The sequence below is a fragment of the Mustelus asterias genome, chromosome 2, assembly GCF_964213995.1.
Source record: "Mustelus asterias chromosome 2, sMusAst1.hap1.1, whole genome shotgun sequence".
In the NCBI taxonomy this organism is placed as follows: domain Eukaryota; kingdom Metazoa; phylum Chordata; class Chondrichthyes; order Carcharhiniformes; family Triakidae; genus Mustelus; species Mustelus asterias.
In genome coordinates, this window is record NC_135802.1 from 136,375,986 (window position 1) to 136,402,417 (window position 26,432).

Here is a 26,432-nt window from a genome sequence, read left to right on the forward strand (position 1 = left end):
TCAGAAGCTTCATTTAAAGCAGTGTTAGACAGTAACCTTTTTAGTCAAAGACCATAACGCAGACTATCCCATTATTCTGTATGCCTGGCTTGTCTAACCTTTTGGCATGGGGGAGGGCATTCTCATTTTTTCTTACTCAAGGGGCCAATGAGGAAATTTCAGATACATGAATTTCAATAAAAGGTTGAGTATGAATAGAAGAAACACCTTGCTGAGTAAAAATAAAGCAATCTCAAAGCAATAAATTGTCAATTTAAAAAAAATAATGAAGATGACCATTAGAGTCTGAAAGGGTTGGAATGTGTGTGTGTCCTGTTCACTCCTGTACGCGTGCGTCCTATTCACGCATGTACCCTCACCCACCATGTGAGTGGGTCTGAGTATCTGTTGCTGTGTGGGGATGAGGGTGCATGAGAATTCCAAGACTGGGGGGTGGGACTTTCCAATCATGCCTGCCACTGGGATCGTCTGGTCCTGCCACACAAACACACAGACACATTCTCTCACACGCAAAGGAAGAAAGCATGTTTAAGGCCCAGAAATGTACTATATATTCCTGCTGTTAAATGGAAGGCAGGATATTTATAGAATCTATTATAGAATTCTGCACTGCAGGATTCTATAATAGAATTCCATTGTCTTGTGTTGCTGGAGAGGAAGGTTATCGTCGTATGTTATCTAATCACGGTAGCACAGTGGTTAGCACTGCTGCTTCACAGCTCCAGGGTCCCGGGTTCGATTCCCGGCTCGGGTCACTGTGTGGAGTTTGCACATTCTCCTCGTGTCTGCGTGGGTTTCCTCCGGGTGCTCCGGTTTCCTCCCACAGTCCAAAGATGTGCGGGTTAGGTTGATTGGCCAGGTTAAAAATTGCCCCTTAGAGTCCTGGGATGCGTAGGTCAGAGGGATTAGCGGGTAAATATGTGGGGGTAGGGCCTGGGTGGGATTGTGGTCGGTGCAGACTCGATGGGCCGAATGGCCTCCTTCTGCACTGTAGGGTTTCTATGATTTCTATGATTTCTATGATCTGAATAAGTTGCAAGTTCATGCAGCTTTGCATCAATACAAATCAAAAGCTTTCACCTTGAGCTCCTACCAGACCTAAATACCTTTCATTCTGACTGCATCAACATTTCCAGGTGTTGAATTGATAGCGTGTGACAATTGGGTTCTGTTCATTCCTGAGCTGACTGGTTTACTCTCCACCTCATCTTTTAGAATGACTTCACCTTCATTGTACAGAGCATATTCAGGCCATTCCTTGATGGTGTTTATGCTTCGCTTGAGACTTCCCATCAGTCCGGTCCTTGCCAAGCTATATTGACTCTCGTGCTCTGGATGTTGATGTCAGCGTCTTCTCGCTTTTTATCTTCATCTTGTCTCTTGGGAACCTGAAGCACACCAGTTTGTTTTATCCAAGTTACTAGATCTAGGTCAGGCACCTTGTCTGACTTCTTCTCTGCCTCCCCCATTCCCTGCCCCCAATCTCCCAGCAGAAGAAAAACTGAGGCCAATTGTTGGAGATCTCCTGACATGCTAATGGAGATCAGTACTGAAGACTTGTGCTCCAGAACTTGCCGCTCCCTTAGCCAAGCTCTTCCAGTACAGTTACAACACTGGCATCTACCCACAATGTAGAAAATTGCCCAGGTATGTCCTGTACACAAAAAGCAGGACAATCCAACCTGGCCAATTACTGCCCCATCAATCTACTCTCGATCATCAGTAGAGTGATGGAAGGGGTCATCGACAGTGCTATCAAGCAGCACCTACTCAGTAATAACCTGCTCAGTGACACCAGTTTGGGTTTTGCCAGATTCACTCACCTCATTACAACCTTAGTTCAAACATGGACAAAACAGTGGAATTTCAGAGGTGAGGTGAGAGTAGCAGCCCTTGACATCAAGGTTGCATCCAACTGAGTGTGGCATCAAGGAGCCCTAGCAAAACTGAAATCAATGGGTGTCAGAGGACAAACTCTCTGCTGGTTGGAGTCATACCTGGTACATAGGAAGATGGTTGTTGTTGTGGGGGCATCAGTCATCTCAGCTCCAGGACATCTCTGCAGGAGTCCCTCAGATTAGTGTCCTAGGCCCAACCATCTTCAGCTGCTGCATCAATGATCTTCCCTTCATCATAAGTTCAGAAGTGGGGATGTTCGCCGATGATTGCACAATGTTCAGCACCATTCATGACTCCTCAGTTACTGAAGCAGCCCATGTTCAAATGCGACAAGATCTGGACAATATCCAGGCTTGGGCTGACAAGTGGCAAGTAACTTTGGCAGCACACAAATGCCAGGCAATGACCATCACCAATAAGTGACACTCTAACCACTGCCCCTTGACATTCAATGGTGTTACCATCACTGAATCCCCCACTGTCAACATCCTTGGGGTTACCATTGACCAGAAAGTCAACTGGACTCACCACATAAACACAGTAGCTACAGGAACAGGTCAGAGGCTGACCTGCGGTGAGTAACTCACCTCCAGACTCTCCAAAACCTGTCCACTATCTATAAGGCACAAGTCAGGAGTGTGATGGAATACTCCCCACTTGCCTGGATGGGTGCAGCTCCAACAACACTCAAGAAGCTTGACACCATCCAGGACAAAGCAGCTCGCTTGATTGGCATCACATCCACAAACATCCACTCCCTCCACCACCGACCCTCAGTAGCAGCAGTGTGTACTATCTACAAGATGCACTGCAGACATTCACCAAACATCCTTAGACAGCACCTTCCAAACCCACGACCATTTCCATCTGGAAGGGCAAGAGCAGCAGATACATGGGAACACCACCACCTGCAGGCTCCCCTCCAAGCCATCACCATCCTGACTTGGAAGTATATCGCCGTTCCTTCGCAGTCACTGGGTCAAAACCCTGGAATTTCCTCCCTAACGGCATTGTGGGTCAACCCACAGCATGTGGACTGCAGTGATCAAGAAGGCAGCTCACCACCATCTTCGCAAGGGCAACTAGGGATGGGCAATAAATGCTGATGTGGAGATGCCGGCGTTGGACTGGGGTGAATACAGTAAGAGTTTTAACAACATCAGGTTAAAGTCCAACAGGTTTATTTGGTAGCAAATACCATTAGCTTTCGGAGCGCTGCTCCTTCATTAGATGGAGTGGAAATGTGCTCTCAAACAGGGCACAGAGACACAAAATCAAGTTACAGAATACTGATTAGAATGCGAATCCCTACAGCCAACCAGATCTTAAAGATACAGACAATATGGGTGGAGGGAGCATTAAGCACAGGTTAAAGAGATGTGTATTGTCTCCAGACAGGACAGCCTGCAAGTCCAGGAGGCAAGCTGTGGGGGTTACTGATAATGTGACATAAATCCAACATCCCGGTTTAGGCCGTCCTCATGTGTGCAGAACTTGGCTATCAGTTTCTGCTCAGCGACTCTGCGCTGTCGTGTGTCGTGAAGGCCGCCTTGGAGAACGCTTACCCGAAGATCAGAGGCTGAATGCCCGTGACTGCTGAAGTGCTCCCCCACAGGAAGAGAACAATCTTGCCTAGTGATTGTCAATACACACCTCTTTAACCTGTGCTTAATGCTCCCTCCACCCACATTGTCTGTACCTTTAAGATCTGGTTGGCTGTAGGGATTCGCATTCTAATCAGTATTCTGTAACTTGATTTTGTGTCTCTGTGCCCTGTTTGAGAGCACATTTCCACTCCATCTGACGAAGGAGCAGCGCTCCGAAAGCTAATGGTATTTGCTACCAAATAAACCTGCTGGACTTTAACCTGGTGTTGTTAAAACTCTTACAATAAATGCTGGCCAGCCAGCGACATCCTGGCCTTCCAGTGCTTTGCATGAGGTGGTCCAGGCATTGTGGAAGAACAAAGAAAAGTACAGCACAGGAACAGGCCCTTTGGCCCTCCTAGCCCATGCCAACCATAATGCCCTAACTGAACTAAAAAAAACCTTCTGCCCTTACTCGGTCCATATCCCTCTATTCCCTCCCTATTCATGCACCCATCCAGATGCCTCTTAAATGTTGCTAATGTGCCTGCTTCTACCACCTCCTCTGACAGGGCAGTCCAGGCACCCACCACTGTCTGCGTGAAAAACTTCCCCTGCACATCTCCCTTAAACTTTTCCCCTCTCACCTTGAACTTGTGCCCCCTTGTAATTGACACTTCCACCCTGGGAAAAAGCTTCTGATTATCCACCCTGTCTATGCCCCTCATAATTTTGTAGACTTCTATCAGATCTCCCCTCAGCCTCCATCTTTCCAGTGAAAACAATCCTAGTTTATTCAACTCTCCTCATAGCCCTTGAGACCAGGCATCATTCTGATGAACCTTCTTTGCACTCTCTCCAAAGCTCCCACATCCTTCTGGTAATATGGTGACCAGAACTGCAAGCAATTCTCCAAATGTGGCCTAACCAAGATTTTACATAGCTGCAACATGATTTGCCAACTCCTGTACTCAATGCCCCGGCTGATGAAGGCAAGCATGCCATATGCCTTCGTAATCACCTTGGCCACCAAAGGAGACAGGTCAGTGTACCAGACCCTGCCTCCCAGTTGGTACTTACAGGGAAGGGGAAGATGACTGGGAGGGTGGGCTATGGAGGTTCGGGTGGGGAAATGCAATAGGCCTTGCTGCTGTAAACTTCAACCACTATTCTCCCCAAATTAGAGCAGTGTTTTAAATTCTCATTCTTGTTTTCAAATCCACGCTCCACCCCCCCACCCCTCCCCCCCACCCCCACAGCCCCACAATGGCCTAGCCTCTGTTGTCTCCTCTGGATGTCTACCTTCTCAAGTGGATGTAAAGAATCCCATGGCAACTATAACAACTTGCATTTATATAGCACCTTTAACTTAGTAAAAAGTGTCCTAAGGAGCTTCACAAAAGCTTGCTGGGGGAGGGGTGGGGGTTCCTGAGGAGGAGAGACAGGCAGAGAGGCTGCGAGGTTCAGAGAGGGAATTCCATAATGTAAGACCGAGTAGGTGAAAACATGGTCGCCAGAGGTGGAGTGATTAGCAAGAGACCAGAACTGGAGTAGCACCGAGATCTCAGACCTGAGGGACTAGAGGAGATGACAGAGACTCGGGAGGGGGCTGTTCGATGAAGATTTAAAAGCAAGAGTAAGAATGTTAAAACTGAGGTGGTGCCAGACCTGTAGCCAGCGTAGATCAACAGACATGGGCGATGATTGAATGGGACTTGGTGCAAGTTTGGGTGTGCGCAGTCGAGTTTTGGATGACCTCAAGTTTAGGTGCAAAGTGGGAGGTCAGTGAGGATGGAATTGGAATAATCGAGTCGGGAAGTAATTAATGCAACCACAAATTGCATCTAATTTTGGTTTGAGTGAAGATCCTCGTGAAGCTGAAGGGAGTGAACTCCTTTAAATCTCTTTCCATATCCACTTTGTGGTGGAGTTCCCCAGGGAAAGGAGTGGGAAATGCAGCCTCCCACTGTCCTGTGAATAAAAAACAGCTGGCTTTTAGCTGAGTTCAATAATGTCAGTGAACATTACCGACCTCTGAGTTAAATTCCATGTTTATCAGTATTGTGCAGCTGCATTTGAATATACTGTCAGTATTTTGTGTGACTCGTATTTGCTCATATTGATGGCTCTCTCGCCAGAGATACTGTTCCCTCTTCTTTAAATTTGCCGCCTTTGTCCCTCTCCTGAAAAAAATAACTTTTGAGTCACTCAGCCCTTGCAAGCTACGGCCCATCTCTAACCTCCTTTTCCTCTCCAAAATCCTTGATTGTGTTCTTGTCCTCCAAACCCATGCTCTAGGATTGAATCCTTTAGTCAGGTTTCTGTCCCTGTCATTGCATTGAAGCAGATCTTATTGTACTCACCATTGACATCCAATGTGACTGTGACAAAGGTAAATGATTTCTCTTCATCCTTCTTGACTTGTCTTTTAATTACGTTTAAATTTTTAAAAATGGTTCCACAAGTAGGCTTACCTTAACACTGTGATGAAGTTACTGTGAAAATCCCCCAGTTGCCACACTCCGGCGCCTGTTTGGGTACACTGAGGGAGAATTTAGCATGGCCAATGCACTTAACCAGCACATCTTTCGGACTGTGGGAGGAAACCGGAGCACCCGCAGGAAACCCACGCAGACACAGGGAGAATCTGCAAACTCCGCACAGGCAGTGACCCAAGCTGGGAATCGAACCCAGGTCCCTGGTGCTGTGAGGCAGGAGAGCTAACCACTGTGCCACCTACTGTGTCTGCAACCTTTGATACCATTGATCACCCCATGCCCCAAACTCACTGTTGTCCAGATGGGTGGGACTGCATTTGCCTGGTTCCACTCTTATCTTGTAGCTGTAGCCAGATAAACATTAACTATGGCTTCTCTTCTTGTTCCTGCACTGTTACCTCTGGTGTCCCTCAAGGATGTAATGCTACCTCCCTCCTATTTTTCAACTACATGCTGTCCCCAGGCAGAACCATCTGCAAACATAACCTCGAGCTCCACATGTACACTGACACCACCCAACTCTTCCACGCCTCCCCACCAGTACACAGTGGCTGCAGTGTGTACTATCGCAAAGATGTACTGCAGTATCTCGCCAGTGCTCTTTCAAAGCCACCGTCCAAACCTGCGACCTTCACTACCGAAAAGAACAAGGGCAGCAGGTAACTCGGAACACCACCACCAGCAAGTCATACACCATCCTGACTTGGAAATACATCGCTGTTCCTTTGTCTTTCCCTGGCAGTGCTGCGGGTGTGCCTACACCAGGTGGACTGTAGAGGACCGGCCTTGCCAGCAATGCCCACATCCCATGAACAATCAAGAAAAAGGATGAGTTTGAGCAGATCTGAGCCTAGAAGGTGAGCCCCAAGTCTGTGCTGCCTTGGCATGGGCGATGCAGTCTGGGCTGGTCGGCTGACAGGCAACAGAAACAAGGAAACGGGCAGAGTGGCAGTGGTACTTCTAATCTGAAAGAGGGCAACAGATTCACTCCTTGTGTAACTGCTGCACATGCTTGAGCCACAATGCAGCTTATCATTAACCGGTGCAGCTTAGTTTTGGGTAGTGCCAAAACTAAGGTTAGCTTTAAGATATATTTGCCACTCATGACATTGGTCCCTTCATAGAATCATAGATTAGAATCCTACAGTGCAGAAGGAGGTTATTCGGCCCATCAAGTCTGCACTGACCACAATCCCACCCAGGCCCTACCCCCATGCATTTACCCTAGCTAGTCCCCCCGACTCTAAAGGACAATTTAAAGGACTATGGGAGAAAACTGGAGCATCCGGTGGAAACCCACGCAGACACGGGGAGAATGTGCAAACTGCACACAAACAGTGACCCAAGCCGGGAATCGAACCCAGGTCCCTGACGCTGTGAGGCAGCAGTGTTAACCACACTGCCACCATGCCACCCCTTGTTGATGTGCCCAGCCAATCAACAACATGGTTTGGGTTAGCAGGAAGCTGAATTCATTCAAATGAGCATACTCTGTGTGGTTGCCATGCATTGCAATCAGTGGGCACAGGATAATCAAGAAAATTGTAATTCCTGCATCTGTTTTTTTTGTGCTCTCCAGTTTAGTCCCCTTTCTCTCCTCTTATGCTCTAACCCAGATTTTCGCCACAACACAGAGGTTGTCCATTATGGAAAAAAATTTAGAAATGGCCAAAACTTTGAAGTTCTATCTCTGACCACAGCTTTTCCCATCTTCACAGGGCAGGACTGGGGTTAGGCCGAGATTCACACATGCTCAATTTACAGAGATAGTTGGCCATTGAAATCACCAGCTGCCTCCACTGAAGTAGGATTCTGATAGGCCAGGAGTGTGAAACTCAGAGCGTGCAGGTTAGACCAGGTAAGTAGAGGTCAGAACTTGGTGGATTCATTTGGATAGCCAGAATACTATTTGGAGTGGCAAAGTACCTCCTCGGATAGAGTCCTGGGACACATTTGGGAGAGATAGGGGACCCTTTGGGAGAGGTAAGGCACATTTTGGGATTGTTATAAGTGAACACGATTATACAATTTTTATGCAAATACCCATTGGAACTGTCAAGCTGTCAAAGAACTGTCAAACACCTGACAAAGAACCATCAAGGAACTGTCAAAGCTGTCAAGGAACTACCAAATGATACTAGATGAGTTGGAATGGAGGCACTAAGGGAAAAGGGTGGTGGGTGGCGGGGGGGGGGGGGGGGGGGGGTGGAGGAGGGAATGGGCAGCTATCAAGATGGCATAGGCGGTCTGAGGGACCATGCAGAATGAACAGAGGGACATGGGTTGCAAAGGAATATGAGGGTATTGGGGGTGGGTAGAGCAACATGGGTTGGTATAGGAGGTATGCAGAACCATGGGGGTGGGTAGAGGGGCATGGGTTGGCATGGGGGTATAAAGGGCCATGGGGATTAGTGGTAGGCATGGATTGGCATGATTGGACATGGGGAATGTCCTGTGGGGGAAGGGGGTGAGGACTGGAGGGTTGTTATAAAAAGAAATTACTTCAACACAGTAATTCCTGTCCAGTCCCACTCTGCAACCGGCAGGCTCTGCACCTCTTCTTGGGGTGGTGGGCCTGACTTCTAATCTAGCCCACCCGTTGCAACAAGAATCCAACCTGTGGGCAGCCATAGTTAAAGTCAGGTTCACAGCATCAGGAAATCTCCCATCTCAGCGCACCCTACCCGGGGGCAAAAATCTGGGCCTTTATCTCTCTTTTACACCTTTTCACTCGACTCTGCCTCATTCCCTGGTTGCGCTCTTCTCTGTTTTTGCTTCTGTGTGCCATGCCCTTTTGCTCCCTGCCTACATATTTTCTCTTTGTGTCTCTCTCTCCCACGTGTACTCATTCTCTCTCATTGTCTGTCTCTCTTTGCCATGCTGTCAAGTCGGTCTTTTATCATTTGCTGAAATTCTCAGCCTTGCATTGTCCATGCATCTTCTGAATTACTGAAACCACTGTCGCATTGTTGTCCTTCATTCTGCCAACATGGGACAATGCTGGAACATAGAAATAGAATCACAGAATTACCGAATTGTTACGGCACAGATAGAGGCCATTTGGTCCATTGTGCATGCTCCGGCTCTCTGAATGTGCCATTCCCCTGTCTTCTCCCTGCAATCCTGCAGATTGTTTCTTTTCAAATAATCATCTAATTGCTTCTTCAATTGAACCTGCCTTAGCCACACTCCCAGGCAGTGCATTCCGGACCCTAACCACTCACTGTGTGAAAAAGTTTCTTCTTTCATATCACTTTTGCCTTTTTCACCAATTACCTTAAATTTGTGCCTTCTCGTTTTCAATCCTTTCATTATAGGGAACAGCTTTTTCGCCTATCTCCTCTGCCCAGGCCCATCAGGATTTTGAATACTTCAATCAAATCTCTTCTCAGACTTCTTTCTCCGAAGAGTCCTAACTTGTCCAACCTATCTTCATCATCCCGGAACTATTCTCGTAAACCTCTCCTGCACTCTCTCCAAAGCCTGGAGGAGAACCAGGGGCCCACACACCTTTCGGAAGATCCCTGAACACAAAAACAGATCAGCAGTTGCACAGTCAGTAATTCATCTAGTTTCGCTTTAGCGGAGTGTATGCGACACTCTACCCACCCTCAGCATCCCTCTGGGTAGGGTCCTGGAGATCATCCACGGGGGAGGGGTCCCATGGATCTCATGTTGTAAGGTGCAGGCATATGGGTAAACCCCTGTATGTATGTTGGGGGTGACAGGCATGTGGGTAAAGCCCTGCATATATGTTGGGGATGACAGGTATGTGGTTAAACGCATGTATATATGTTGGGGGTGACAAGCATGTACGAAAACCCCTGCATATATGTTGGGAGTGACATGGATGTGGGTAAACCGCTGGATATATGTTTTAAGGTGCAGGCATGTGGATAAACCCCTGTATATATGTGGGGGTGACAGGGATGTGGGTAAACCCCTGTATATATATGTGGGGGTGACAGGGATGTGGGTAAACCCCTGTATATATATGTTGGGGATGTGGGTATATGAAACAAACACTACCCACTTTGCTCTGCAAATCAGTTCAGAATTAAAACAAAATCTCACGGATATAAAAACTTCTTCTTCCTGGGTGTAGAATCAGACACAGAGGCGACCTGTGCAGGCTGAAGAGAAATTTCTAAAGTTTTCTGAATGAACTGCAGGAACAAAGTCATGGGAGAGTGCTGCCTCTACCTCACGGAAGTTTGATTGAAATTATTGTGGAACTTGTTTTTCCATACTCACTCAAAAACAACCCGCATTTAACCTCAATGTAGAACAAGATAATAAATTGAGTGCACTACACTGCCACTTACAGCTGAATAGGCTAATTGTTGAGCACAGATAATTATCCTGACCTTGTGTTGTCACTGAACAGTATATATGTTGGCATGTGGGCTGCGAATTTAACTCTTATTTTCCAGAGTGTGTTTGTTTTTTAACAATGAGAAATGAGGAAAATAGAAAGCAAGTCTTACATTTATATCAGGCTCTTCACAACCTCAGGATGTCCCAGAGCACTTTATTAGACAAGAAGTGTAATGACTGGTTAATGTAGAAAAAGTGGCACTCAGTTGGCGGACAGCAAGGTCACACAAAGAGCATTGATGAGAGAATCAATTTTCTTTTTGTGATGTTGGTGATGGGGTAATCCAGATGCTGGGATGAACTCTCCTGCTCTCTTTTGAAATATCGCCACGGGAACTTCTATGTCTACCTGAGATGCCAGCTTATCATCAAAAAAAACCTGCATTTACATAATGCATTCCATGATCATCGCACATTTAAAAGTGCTTTATTAGCAACGAAGTATAGCAAACTCCCACTAAGTGATATGATAATGATTGGATTTATGGGCCGCACGATGGCACAGTGGTTAGCACTGCTGCCTCACAGCACTAGGGACCTGGGTTCGATTCTCAACTTGGGCCACTGTCTGTGCGGAGTCTGCACATTCTCCCCACGTCTGCGTGGGTTTCCTCTGGGTGCTCTGGTTTCCTCCGTAAGATGTGCTGGTTAGGTGCAAAGGCCATGCTAAATTCTCCCTCAGTGAACCCGAACAGGCACCGAAGTGTTGCGACTAGGAGATTCTCACAGTAACTTTATTGCAGTGCTAATGTAAGCCTGCTTGTAACACTGATAAATAAACTTTTTAATTAATTTTTGAGGGATAAACATTGGTCAGGACTCAGAGGATAACTTCCCCTATACTTTCATTGAAATAATGCCGTGGCATCCTTTACATCCACACAAGCAGGTAGATGAAACCTCAGCTTAATGTGCCACCCGAAAGACAGCACCTACGACAGTGCAGCACGCCCTCAGTATTGCACGTGAGCACACAGAAGCTTTGAAGTGCAACTTGAACTCAGGGCTTTATGACCGGAATGTTGTGGCTGTTCATGCCGGCAGGATTTTCCCATCCCACTGCAGTGAACGGAGATTTGGCTGGGCACCAAATTCTCCTCCCTCGCTGCAGTGGGAGCATGGCGAGAAAGGCAGGTAAGATCCTACGAATCAGCAGTGAGAGTGCTACTAAGTGAGCCACGGCTCATACCGACTACAATAGTAGATAGTCTTATCCAAAAGGCAGCAGCTCTTAGTATTGCATTTGAATGTTGGTCTAAATGCTGTGCTGAGGAGGAGGAGGGTTTGAACCCACCTTCTAATTCGAGAGGCTCAAGTACTGCCAACTGAGCCGTGGCTGACAACCTATCGAACCCAATGAATGAAGTTAAAAGCTGCTAGAAATTTGGAAAAGTGACAGGAGCTTGTGTATCTTGACACTTTAGCTAAATGAAATTGCAAAAGAAAACCTGCTTTATTGGGTTTTAACTTTTAAAACCTGTTATCTAATGTGATTTGTTGTAATAAGGGGCCAGTTGACCCAGTTGAGTTCTGACTGGCAGCAGACTGGACTTCCGTCTGCCCTTGGAATCTGATTGGCCCACAGCTCTCCAGCCTGCCAGGCATGAAGCTGCAGTGGCCCGGAGGAGGTACTGCAGTGGCCTGCCCGGAACTAGGTCCTGGGACCCCCATTGAGTTAACTGCCAGGGGTGCCAGGAGCAGAAGGGTAGGGGATGCCCCTGGAGGGGTTGGGAAGGGGGTGATTTCACCTTCGGGATGTAGGCCATGGGAGAGGTAAGGATGGAGCAACAAGGTCCTGGAGGGGAGGGTGCCCCACATCTTAAAGGGACTTCAGATTGAGGCGCTCCCCACCCCCCCGACCCCTTCCTGCCCGAGATGGGGATTCATTCATTGCTTAGTTTCACATCTTGCTCTGTCTCATGCCTGCCAGCCTAAAAATTGACGCTAGGTGGGAAAGGGGCCCTTCAAAAAGGGGCCATAAAGTGGGCTATAAAAGGTCTTAACAGAGGAAAGGACGGGTCTTCCACCACAAGGCCCTGCCCGCCCTGTCGTGAAATTGTGTCTGGGTCGGGGCAGGCAGGATCACGGAGGGAATCTGTCCGTGCAATCTTACGCTCCCTCCCGCTGCCTCAGAACCTAACTGTGGGGAGTGCAAAACTCTGCCCAAGATTCTTCTCACTTCTATCAATGTGCAGACACGTGTGCTGATGGAATCTGATATCTTCAGGGTTAAGAAAGACAGACTTGCGGCATTACTGAAGAATCTTGGCAGGTGACTCACAATTATCTGGTGGTGGCCCAGGGAGCCTGGCTTCTCGCTCGGTTTGCTGCATGGGTGGTCATGGATAAGAAGACTCTTTTTTTTTTAAAGTAGAGGGCGGAGAGGAGAAAATAGCGTGTGTGATTGTTCTGGGTGAAGGTGAGGCCTTGTTGTGCCTTATGCAGGTATGCAGGTTTTTGTGAATGAAGCTGTGGTAATGAGGCGAACTGAATCCCACGGAAATTATCGCCCAGGGTATGTTTATACACCTTATGCCAGAAATGCAGCGCTTTGAAGCATTTGTATTGCGGGACACTTCCTTTTGATTTTGTAAGCCACAAATTCCAATTTTTACATTCAGATGTGTCTGGAAAGAAAATTCTCCACAGTGGTATTACTGCTGACAGGGATGTCTGTGTAACGAAGAGAAAACATTAGTGGGTAGGTGTTCAGGCTAGGGCTTGCAAGAGAGTAGGGATGGGGGAGGAGTGGAAAAGGGATCACGCTACATGATGGTGGGTGGCAGGGTGAAACCTCCCCGAGGGTGGCAGGGAGTGCACTCATGGGTGGATCGGAAACGCGAGCTTAGTGGGCAGGAAGTGGCTGGTGTTCACAGTTAATTACATTTTCCCAGCCATTTAGTATTATCAATTGTTATTATTATTCAAAGCCGCTTATTATTTTTGTAGCATCCTGTGGTTTTTACATCAATGACTGTAAAGTGCTTTAGTCTTGCACATGATGCTCGAGGGCTGCTTGTCTCCAGAGTGGAAATGTTGCTGAAAATCTTCATCTTAACTTTTCACCTGGAGCCTGATTTAAACAACATTATAAGTGATATATGCAAAACAACACGTATATAACATATACGAAATTAATATGACTGGATGCAATGGGCTGAATTGCCCTGGCTCAACAAAAAGTCAGGAGCAGGAGTGGGCCATCCGGCACGGACAAGATGGGCCCCCTTCCATGCTGTATCATTTCTACGGCCCTATGGAAATTGTAAAAAGATAAGCATAGCTACAGCTGTCTAGTCATCATTGTTGTCTGGTGGTGGGGGTGGGGGGAGGGTGGCGGGGGTGGGGGGTGCGGGCACACACGGGGGAGGGGGGGGGTGGAGGGGGGCTCCTCCATAGGTTGGCCTGTGGCTATGGATGTGGCCCTATAGTCCACGTGGCTCCAGAAAGGGAGGATTTAAAGGCGGCGTTAATGGCTCACGGGGAGGCTGCCTTGGCAATGACTGGGATTCAGCCTCAGCGGTCTGTTGTCGGGACGATCCTGCCGGTGTTATCACTTCACTCTCAAGGGGGCACTTAATTCAGTCTCATTAGTTACATGGCTGTGCCGGGCAGGTAGCTGTCGCCAGTTGGACATTGCCTGCGGCAAGATCAATTGGAGATGGGAAAGTGTGGGGGGATTTTCTCAATGTTAGAAGCTGTAGCTTTGCTCCCAGTTCTACCTCCAAATCCAGCTCCATGAGATGCGGTAAAATCAGCCCTGCTAACATGTTGGCGTTTGTTCATTTGGGAATGAAGAAGAAACTTGCTTTTGTATAGTATTTATATCGCAGTTGAGAGAACCTCTGACTGTCCTGAAACACGTTACAGCCAATGAATATTTCTGAATGCAACAGCCAACTTTTACGCAGCAAGGTCCCACAAGTAATAATGTGATAATGATCAAACAATGTTTCCACAATGTTGCTTTGTGATAAATATTGATCAGGACAGCAGGGCTCAGTGCTCACCTCTGAGTTAAAAGGTCAAGTTGTACGACAGGTTTGAGCACTTCACACAGGATGATACCTACAGTGCAGCCTGAGTGAGTGCAGCAGTGCCCTCCAACAGATGAAACACTATCCATTCACTGAGTGGCACAGTGGCACAGTGGTTAGCACTGCTTCCTCACAGCGCCAGGGACCTGGGTTCAATTCCGGCCTCAGGTCACTGTCTGTGTGGAGTTTGCACACTCTCCCCATGTCTGTGTGGGTTTCCTCCGGATGCTCCGGTTTCCTCCCACACTCCAAAGATGTGCGGGTTAGGTTGATTGGCCACGCTAAATTGACCCTAGTGTTAGGGGAATTAGCAGGGTAAATGTGTGGGGTGACGGGGATAGGGCCTGGATGGGATTGTGGTCGGTGCAGACTCGATGGGCCAAATGGCCTCCTACTGCACGGTAGGGATTCTATGATTCTATCTCATTAGCCTTCTAGACAGAAAGTGGATTACCTTCCCAATTCATTGTTCAAGTGACCGAACCATTGGTGAACTTGTTAAGTAATGGTCAAAGCCATTAATCTAGTTATGCAGAGGGCTAAACTATAGAAAATTCAATGGAGCAATGCATTTTAAAAATCGCACAAACAGGGCCACCATGGGAATGCAGGTTCCATCTGTCCTGCTGAAATGGACTGATTTATTTGGAGATGCAGGGCTATTGATTTTTGGTAAACAGCCATTGGTAAACAACATGCCACAATGCTTTTTCCCAAAGAAACCAAGTCTTGCCAAGGGTACAAACAGAAGAGGAGCGAGCCGCAACCAGTGACATTATTGTAGCGTCGTTGCAAAGAACTGAGAAGATACACAGATCACTAAAACTACTGATGGAGGTTAATAAGACTGTTACAAAGCAAAACAAGCTGTGAGATTTATTTCTCGAAGGATAAAATTCAAAAGTAAAAAGTCATAGAATCCCTACAGTGCAGAACGAGGCCATTCGGCCCATCGGGTCTGCACCAACCACAATCCCACCCTATTCCCGTAACCCCACATATTTACCTTGCTAATCCCCCTCCCACTGCCCGAAGATGCGCTGGTTAGATGGATTGGTCATGCTAAATTTCCGTTAGTGTCCCAGTATGTGTATGTTGGGGGATTAGCAGGGTAAATCAGTGGGATTAAGAGGATGGGGAGTGAGCCTGGGGAATATAGCCTGTCAGAGAGTTGGTGCAGACCCATTGGGCTGAATGGCCTCCTTCTGCACTGTAGGGATTCTGTGACAATAAATAGTTGAAGTGAATTGAATAGGGGCATTTGAGGAGGAGCCAGATAGATGTGGGAGAAAGGAAGAGAATGTTATACTGATAAGGTTAGATGACGTAGGGTGGGGGAAGATTTATTGGAGCATAAACCTGTTGGGCTGAATAGCTTTGCTAATTTTATTTAATGTTTTGATTTTGGGATATGGGTGATGTTGGCAAAGCTACATTTATTGCCCATCCTTGCAATACTGGGAATTCTCTTTGAACCGTTGCTGGTTTTATGGTGATACTGCCCCCACCAGAATGTGAGAACACAGAACAAGTGAGAATGAAGGAACCCTGATGTACATCCAGGTCAGAATGGTGTGTGCCTTGGAAGGAAGACAATGTTCATATAATCCCAACAGTGCAAAAGGAGGCCATTCAGCCTATCAAGTTTGCACCAACAACAATCCCACCTAGTTACCCCATGTAATCCCCCTGACACTAAGGGGCAATCCTACTCAGACCTGTTCCCCATAACCCCAAGTATTTACCCCACTAATCGTCCTAACCTACACATCTTGGGACACTAAGGGGCAATTTAGCATTGCCAATCCACCTAACCAGCACATCTTTGGAATGTGGGAGGAAACCACAGCACCCGGAGTAAACCCACGCAGACACGGGGAAAATGTGCAAACTCCACACAGACAGTCACCCGAGGCCAGAATTGAACCCGGACCCTTAGCACTGTGGGGCAGCAGTGCTAACCACCGCCCTAAAACATTGCTACTCTTCTCCTTTGTGTCGTGGGATATAGAGAGAAAGTCTTGCGTTTATATTGCCCTCTTCATGACCTCTTGATATTTCAAAGTACTTTGCAGCCAATTACATCCAATTGATGTTGTAATCAGAGGATCACAGAAGGAGGTCATTTGGCCCTTCATGTCTGTGCCAGCTCTCAGTAAAAGCAATTCTCCGAGTCCCACTCCCCCTGCCTTTTCCTCATAACTCTGCAAATTATATCACTTCAGGTAACTGTTCAATACTTTGTTAAAAGCCACAAGTGACCTGCCACAATATATTCCCATGTTGCTGTTGCATCGTTTGCCAATCATCTTGAACTGGTGTCCTCTGCTTCTCGATCCTTCCACTAATGTGTTTAGGTTTAAAGTTTATTTACTACTGTCACAAGTATGGAACATTTTCAGACTGGAGGCAGGTTGCTAGCGGAGTGCCACAGGGATCAGTGCTTGGTCCTCTGCTCTTTGTGATTTTTATTAATGACTTAGAGGATGGGGCTGAAGGGTGGATCAGTAAATTTGCTGATGGCACCAAGATTGGTGGAGTAGTGGATGAGGTGGAGGGCTGTTGTAGGCTGCAAAGAGACATAGATAGGATGCAAAGCTGGGCTGAAAAATGGCAAATGGAGTTTAACCCTGATAAATGTGAGGTGATTCATTTTGGTAGGACGAATTTAAATGTGGATTACAGGGTCAAAGGTAGGGTTCTGAAGACTGTGGAGGAACAGAGAGATCTTGGGGTCCATATCCACAGATCTCTAAAGGTTGCCACTCAAGTGGATAGAGCTGTGAAGAAGGCCTATGGTGTGTTAGCTTTTATTAACAGGGGGTTGGAGTTTAAGAGCCGTGGGGTTATGCTGCAACTGTACAGGACCCTGAGACCACATTTGGAATATTGTGTGCAGTTCTAGTCACCTCACTATAAGAAGGATGTGGAAGCACTGGAAAGAGTGCAGAGGAGATTTACCAGGATGCTGCCTGGTTTGGAGGGTAGGTCTTATGAGGAAAGGTTGAGGGAGCTAGGGCTGTTCTCTCTGGAGCGGAGGAGGCTGAGGGGAGACTTAATAGAGGTTTATAAAAAGATGAAGGGGATAGATAGAGTGAACGTTCAAAGACTATTTCCTCGGGTGGATGGAGCTATTACAAGGGGGCATAACTATAGGTTTCATGGTGGGAGATATAGGAAGGATATCAGAGGTAGGTTCTTTACGCAGAGAGTGGTTGGGGTGTGGAATGGACTGCCTGCAGTGACAGTGGAGTCAGACACTTTAGGAACATTTAAGCGGTTATTGGATAGGCACGTGGAGCACACTAGGATGATAGGGAGTGGGATAGCTTGATCTTGGTTTCAGATAAAGCTCGGCACAACATCGTGGGCCGAAGGGCCTGTTCTGTGCTGTACTGTTCTATGTTCTATGTTCTAAGTAGGTTTACATTAACATTGCAATAAAGTTACTGTGATCATCCCTTTGTTGCCACATTTTTGTGCCTGTACACTGAGGGTACACTGAGGGAGAATTTAGCATGGCCAATGCATGTCTTTCGGACTGTGGGAGGAAACCAAAGCACCCGGAGGAAACCCATGCAGACACAGGGAGAACATGCAGACTCTGCACAGCCAGTGACCCAAGCTGGGAATTGAACTCTGGTCCCTGGCACTATGAGGCAGCAGTGCTAACCACTGTGCCCCAAGGGACAATTTAGCATAGCCAATCCATCAAACCAGCACATCTTTAGAGTGTGAGAGGAAACCAAAACACCCGGAGGAAACCCACGCTGGCATGGGGAAAATGCGCAAATTCCACACAGATAGTCACCCAAGGCTGGAATTGAACCTGGGTCCCTGGCGCTGTGAGGCAATAGTGGCCAACCACTGTGCCACCCCAAGGGACAATTTAGTTCAGTTGCTACTTGGCCTGTTGCAAACTGCTAAAAGGGACACACAGTTTGATATGATCCACCAGTCATTGGGACATATGGCCTACTTACCTGGCATCACACTAGTATTGAAAGTTATATGCCACATCACTCATTTGTATGGTAGGAAGGACATATTTTTGGCTTGACAGCAGCATCTTATTAGAGAATACCAGTCATGTGTCATTGTCTGGTAAAAGCACAAAATGGCTAGCTTCGCCTGTTGTTCAAATTTGTTAGATACTTGACTCTTCTAGGATAATTGAGGTAGGCTGGGAAATTTTCAGGATTGAAAGCCCATTCATGCTAAAACCTACATATATTTCTAGACAGGACCCTGTCCTTTCCAAGCAGAAAGAACAAGTCCAAGCATTGTGCCTTTTTCAGTTAAACAGAAACATGGGACAGCTCTTCCCTGATGCAAAGCCTTGGCCAATCCGAGTCAACGTGCCTTTTTTTGAATTTAAACAGAAGTTTGGGGGATAACTGTTCCCTGTTGCACTCTCCTTGGCGATGCCTTGACTAATCAGAGTCCACTTGCCAACCAATCAGCACCCTTTTCTCATACAGTACAGTTGCTCCCTTTGAAATTTGGTATTCTTGCCTCTGTCCTGATTGAGTGCAAGCTGAAAAACTTTGGCAGCATGCCTGTTTTTTTCAGTAATCCTAGTAATGTGTTGGAGGACAGATTACTGCATTGCTGTGACACACAGCAAGCCCCTTTGCACATTAGCACCTCAGCTATAATAGCAGCAATCTGAGCTTGTGTGGCACAAGAAATGTTTCTACGTTAGTGCTGAGATTTTGTGTGGCTTCTGTTTGTTTTGCAATGTAGGCTGTGACATCACATGGCCCATGAGACTCTGTGTCATGGTTGAGTCTGTGTTCATGGAGTTGGCCATCACCTGAAAACTGGAAGTGGTGGTTCCTAAGTTTTGCATAAATTAGTGCCCGGCTCCTCCGTGCTCCTTGATATTGACCACATGCTTTCTGGTGAGTCAACCAATGCTCCGAGCATCTCACTGTGCATAGGCCTTTTTCTGTAGTCCTCAGCTGAGGACTCTGCATGTGCAACCTCACCCATGGCAAATTGGTACCCGCACTATCCTTGTCCCCTGACCTGGCTGTAGGCCACTCGTGTCTGGTGTCTCACCAAATGGAGATCACTCCTTTAAGCCATCTGGCCCAATTGTATTTCTAAAAGGAGAAAGACACACGGATAGAGTTGTGAGGGGAGGGTGCAAACTTACACCGTCTGCAGCTTGTAAATGAGAAGAGATTGTGGGATATGAGGGAAGTGGGAGGTGAGAAGGAGGAGCATAAAGCCACTATCAATGACTTCAGTCCCATCACTGGTCATGGCCTCAATCATGGCTGCCCTAATGGTGGCCAACAAGGTCTCCCCCACCAGAGGATGGATGTGCAACCATGCCTGCCCTCTGCCGATTAGTTGGTGTGGCCTGAAGTTATGAACCATCTTGTCCTGCAAGAGACAGGGAAGTGTGCCGGTGAATGTGGTGCCATGCATTAGGTTGATGTGGTTATCAAGGTTGGCTTGCCTCCTTTGTGCTTGCCACAAGAAAAATATCCTACTGCAAACTCTGTGATTTGGTGGTGAGGTTTGCAGCAGTTCTATGTGTATGGAGGTGAGGTGAAGATATGAATTTAGTTATGAGTTGTAATTGATAGGCATCTTCGGTAGGTGACTGAGGGGGTTATGGTTCACTGAAGCTAGTGAGGCTGTTGGTGGCATATCGCATTTGAACATAAGAACAAAAGAACTAGGAACAGGAGTAGGTAATTCAGTCTCTCGAGCCTGCTTCACCATTCAATATGATCATGGCTGATCTTGTCTCAGCCTCAATTCCTAATTACTAATTAAAATTACTAATTAAAAATCTGTCTATCTCCTCCTTAAATTTACTCAATGTCCCGGCATCCACCTCACTCTGGCGTAATGAATTCCACAGATTCACCACCCTTTGAGAGAAGTAGTTTCTCCTCATTTCAGTTTTAAATCTGCTATCCATTATCCTAAAACTATGACCTCAACTATTGCCCCACAAGACGAACCATCCTCTCTCCATGTCTACTTTGTCAATCCCCTTTAGCATCTTATAAACCACAATTAGATCTCCCCTCATTCTTCTAAACTCTAGAGTATAGACCTAAACTGTTCAATCTCTCTTCAAAAGACAAACCCCTCACCTCTGGACTCTATCTAGTGAATCTCCTCTGAACTGCCTCCAAAGTTAAAATTGAAGTTAAAGTTAATTTATTAGTCACAAGTAGGCTTACATTAACACTGCAATGAAGTTACTGTGAAGATCCCCAAATTCTGGTGCATGTTTGGGTACACTGATGGAGAATTTGGCATGGCCAATGCACCTAACCAGCACATCTTTGGAATGTGGGAGGAAACCCATGCAGACATGGGGAGAACGTGCAAACTCCACACAGACAGTGACGCAAGCCAGGAATCGAACCGGGTCCCTGCTGCTGTGAGGCAGAGGTGCTAAGCACTGTGCCACCCAATGCAACCACATTACCTCAAGTAAGGGGAAGATGCTTTTATTGACCTTGGATCAGTTGTGTGGTATGACTGAGTTTCTTGTGGCACTGCGTTTGGGTCCTTGGGTCTGGACTCCTAGCGTTAACTACCACATCAATCTTTTCCCACTGCCTTGAGAGAGTTTGTTTTGGAGGGCCTCCTGCCTCCTGCAGATAAATAACTTCTCTCCTTCCCCTTGACTGCAGGGTACAGTTGGAATATCTCAGAGCCTGCTCTCTTCCATGTTGTGGCATCATTCTTCTTGTTCAAACTCTCTTCTGCAACCAGTTCCAGCACCTATTCCAGCCAGAATGCCTTTAAGACTCACAGGTTGCCTCGAATCTGTGCTAACCTCTCACAGTTTTTCACCCACTGCTCAGGCATGCAGTCGCGCAACATAGTATTTGGTATGATTTGCATGCTACAGTCATTCAAGTATGCACACAGTGCGGAGTTTGTGTACTGCCTGCTCAGGTTCACCTCGTGTTGCAACACTTCTGCCACTTTCAGGTCTTATCGAGTTTTGCAGCAGAATATTTTTCTTGGGACCAGCACAAAGAAGACATCTGTAGCCAAGTCCCTGTCAACAGAAACACGACTTTATGTGCAAAGTAATTTGAAACCACTTTACCAGGGGGGTGTAATTAAGGCCATTCTATATTTTAAGGTCAGGAGTGGGGGTTGGGGCGCGAGTTTAACAGTTGCAGCAGATGGAAGTACAATGCCCTGGGGAGAAAGCAGGATCTTGGGATTATTCTGCAAAGATCCAACACAGAGACATTGACCAATTGGCCTTCTTCCACACGATGGACGGTGGTCTGACCTGGGAGAATAAGAGATCCGCTCTGTGCCATGGTGAACACGACAGATACTGATCATGTTTGAATGGTGCAGGAGTGACACTGTGCTCAAAATTACAAATAGTTCCTTCTTAGAAGTAAAATTAAACAGAAAGAAGAGCAAACAAAGTTGTTGCCACTGGATTCGAATAAAAGGGTGTTTGAGGTCTCACAAGGAGAACCCTGTTACAGAACAATAAACATTAAAAAACTTCAATAATCCTTCAAATTTGGCACACACAAGAAAAGTTCCAGCGTAAAATTGGATATTGATGACGTGTTACCAGCAGCCTCGGCTCATTTAATCGTCTGAAGAAGAGTGTGATTCACCAAAGAATCATTGCGGCAAGGCAAAGCATATACTTCCCCGTCTCTGTCTGAACCGAGGTGAGGGAGGAGGAAAAAGTTATCATAGAATCCCTACAGTGCAGAAGGAGGCCATTCGGCCCATCAAGTCTGCACCGACTCTCTGACAGAGCATCTTACCCAGGCTCACCCCCCCTCCCCCATACTATCCCCGTAACCCCATGCATTTACCCCGCTAATCCCCCTAACCTACACATCTTGGGACAGTAAGGGACAATTTACCTTGGCCAATCCACCTAATCTACCACCCATGATCATAGAATTATCGAATCCCTACAGTGCAGAAGGAGGCCATTTGGCCCATCGAGTCTGCACTGACTACAATCCCACCCAGGCCCTATTCCCGTAACCCCACGTATTTACCCTGCTAATCCCCCTGACACTAGAGTCAATTTCGCATGGCTAATCAACCGAACCCGTACATCTTTGGACTGTGGGAGGAAACCGGAACACCCGGAGGAAACCCACGCAGAGACGGGGAGAATGTGCAAACTCCACACAGACAGTGACCCGAGGCCAGAATTGAATCCGGGTCCCTGGCACTGTGAGGCAGCAGTGCTCCAAACAAAAAAGTGGGGCGGCATGGTGGCACTGTGGTTAGCACTGCTGCCTCACAGCACCAGGGACCCGGGTTCGATTACCGGTTTTGGTCACTGTCTGTGTGGAGTTTGCGTGTTCTCCCCTTTTCAGCGTGGGTTTCCTCCGGGTGCTCTGGTTTCCTCCCACATTCCAAAGATGTGCAGGTTAGGTGGATTGGCCGTGCTAAATTGCCCCTTAGTGTTAGGGAGACTGGCTAGAGTAAATGCATGGGGTTGTGGGGATAGGGCCTGGGTGGAATTGTGTTGGCACAGACCCGATGGGCCGAATGGCCTCCTTTTGCACTGTAGGATTCCATGATCCTTTGTCATCTATGCTAACCACTGTGTCACCGTGCCGCCCTAATGTTATGTTAAGTGAAACTTGTCAGACAAATAGCTTTCAAAGATATGGAACAGTAAACACCAATAGCTAAAGACTAATTACAAAAATCCTGGAATAAAGAATGAATCAATATTCAACATTATTGAGACTTGAGTGAATTTTGTGCCTTAACAAATGTTAAGAAGCTTACCGAGATTAAGGTGACCACTCCCCTCTTCGGTAGTGTGTGAGTTGCAGTTAGTCCTTCTCCAAGATACAGCATATGTTACAACCATTGTTACACTGCAGATAAGGCCAGGTTCAAGTGGAACACATTCGATTAGACGTATCTTACTTGCATTGGGCTTCATCCCTTGTACAGCCTTTGTGGCTCAGAAAGGTACTTTATATTATATCTTAAGAGGAGGCATACCAAATACTTCCACAATCAGAAACCCCTCGCTCTCTATCATAGAATTGTGATCTCATGCCTCCCAGCATACCTCTTGCTGGGGTAAGAGAGGATGTATTTAAATATAATGTGGAAGACCTGTGGTGTAACTAAAGGAGGAGTACTTATCATTCTGCTTTGTATCCTACAGCCTGTATTATGACTCAGCAGAGTTTTCTTCTTCCACTGCATAGCTCCAAGTATAATATGGAGAAGCCATATCGAGTACAATGTATCATTATCGAGTAGAATGAGAATAACAGGAGAAATTAGGAGAGTAACAAACTATATTCTCCACAGCCCCTGCAAATACTTAGTTAGAATGTAAGGAATTCATTCGGTAAAATGGCATGTTAGCGGTTTCCTGAATCACAGCCAGCTTGAGTGATAATCAATGCCAGTGTAACTACCACGGGAGCAGGAGTTGATAGCTATTAATACTTGTATGTAAGAGTGGTCTGTCTTCCAGATGTAGGAACAAATTGTTGAGGAAATTACTGTTCCCCTGAAGTGAAAATTGTAGTAAAGCTTATAGCCCTCGGCGCACAACAAGATAATTTCCTGTGACACGCTAGTGAAGCTCATCCATTGTCTTTATTCATGCGCCATAATAAAACAATATTCTGGTAAGGGGATGGAGGGGCTTCACTCAGCCAATGTCTTCCTCTAGCCTGAAAGCTGACAGACTATCCCTGAGGGAATGAGACTAGATGCACATTTCCCCACATTCAGGGAGGGTAGTGTGGTGGAGAAAACATATGGACAGATTTGGTTACAGGTGCAAGGGGAATGTGAATGTGCTTGGTGAGAAAGGATGGGGAAATGTAAGTTTTATACTACACCCAATGCCATTTTAACTTTAATACTTGAGCGGTAGATATACTTGTCATATGTATATATCACATGTAGCCACCAATACTATCAATCACACTGGTGACACTCCTGCCTCTTTTTTCTATTCATTCGTGGGACATGGGCGTCGCTGGCTGGGCCAGCATTTATTGCCCATCCTTAGTCGCCCTTGAACTGAGTGGCTTGCTAGGCCATTTCAGAGGACAGTTGAAAGCCAGCTACATTGCTGTGGCTCTGGAGTCACATGTAGGCCAGACCAGGTAAGGATGGCAGATTTCCTTCCCTAAAGGACATTCGTGAACCAGATGGGTTTTTCCGACAATCAACAATGGTCATCAGTAGATTCTTAATTCCAGATTTTTAAAAATTGAATTCAAATTCCATCATCTGTCGTGCGGGGATCCGGACCTGGGTCCCCAGAACATTAGCTGAGTTTCTGGATTAGTAGTCGACTAAGCCATCGCCTCCCCTAGGCTGTGGATTCAAATGCCACTTGAGCACATTGAGCACAAAACCTGGGCTCGGAAGTGTAGTACAATACTGAAGGAGTGCTGCATTTTCAGAGGAGTCTTCATTAGATGAGATGCCTGCCTTTTCAGATTGATACCATAATATCATTTTCAAGAAGGGAAGGGGCCTTCTCCTGGTATCTGTGGCCAACATTTATCTCTCAGTCCATAGCAAAAATAAATGTACTGGATATTTATTTCATTGCTGTTTATTGGACCTTGCTGTTTGCAAATTGGCGACAGCATTTCCCTCATTGTAACAGTGACTATACTTCAAAGGTACTTTCATTGGTTGTAAAGTGCTTTGGGACATTCTGAGCTCGTGAAAAGCACATAATAAATGCAAGTCTCTCTTTTTTTCCTTAGGTGCGTCTGAGTCACTCCAACAATAACTGAAGAAAGCTAATGACCTTGTGAAGCCACCTCAGTAATATAAGAGAATGAATTTGAATCAAAACACTGACGCGTGCTCCCATCCAACTTGTCGACAGGTGCTGTTGGTGATCCCGACTCTTAGTATTTCGCCAGGAGACAACATCGTGGGGATTACAGGAAATGATCGAAAATCACACACAGGGGATTCATCCGACTTTATTAGCCTTGCCTAAGGTGCAAGCTGGAAGTAGGTAGATCCAGATGGGAGTCTGGAAACTGAGCTGTCTCCACATTAATTCCAGTAGGAAACCAACTCCAGAGCATGCTACAATTGTACAGAAAAGGGACAAAGAAAAGAGCACAGAACCGGAGTTGACGTGTGGAACATGTCTTGAAGTCGGCCTTTTACAGGCAATAATATTTGTATCAAATATTCAGTCTTCAGTGTGAAATAAATTGACTGAGGTTTTGAACTGAATGTATTAATGCATTAACCAACAACCCCTCCGAGTGCTCTGTGGGTCTTTGACATACTTGTTATTACACAAGCTGTGCGCCAAACATTAATGGCGCCTCGAGTGCTTAGAATTGATGGAGTCATTTTGTTCTTGTAGCCAGCAATTCAAATGGCAAGCAATCATGAATGAAAATATATTTCAGATATATATACATTAAAAAGAAATATAAACAGTCTATTGGCAATAGTCCATGGAAATGTGGCATGTCAATTATATAGCATGTCAGCCCATGCAGGCATGAACTTTGCAAAAAAGTACAATGTGTTTGGAATCAGATTAAAGTCAAGTCAGTACTTCCTCTGAGAGTTCAGTAGCTTTTCTTTTGTAGTCAGACTTAAAACGATACTCGGTTGATTACTGGTTTAATCTTAACAAATTCCTCTATAAACGGATATGATTCCATAAAGAAAATCTATCTGCTTCAGGTTTTTACCAATTAAACAAAAAAATACATGGCTTTAATCTAATAAAATATCTTTCAAGTTAAGATGAAGAGCATTTCTTCTTTTAATAATCATGCTGTAGCATTGCATATTACAAATCAAAGAGAGGTTCAGCAAGGTGTTGGGAGTTGCCAGTTTAAAAACAACATTGTTTACTTTGAGTAGACCAAGTCCATGGTACCAAATTAATATCATACAAAGAACTTATTCCAGGAAGCAGTAATATGTATCCCCAAACAGTTACTGGATAGTCTAAAAACAAACAGCTTGTTCCAGATGAGCACTTGCGCAAGTCGAGATTTTACATTTTGTTTTGGTTC

At 46.2% G+C, this 26,432-nt stretch overlaps 1 long non-coding RNA gene across 1 annotated transcript in view; it reads left to right on the forward strand.

Moving 5' to 3' along the window:
- LOC144503862 (uncharacterized) overlaps positions 1-26,154 on the forward strand; it is a 125,366-nt gene extending 99,212 nt beyond the window's left edge. Inside the window, exon 5 of the long non-coding RNA XR_013499564.1 lies at positions 25,143-26,154. This is a non-coding gene — a long non-coding RNA (uncharacterized LOC144503862). The remainder of the gene's footprint in view (positions 1-25,142) is intronic.
- Positions 26,155-26,432: the final 278 nt, after the last annotated feature.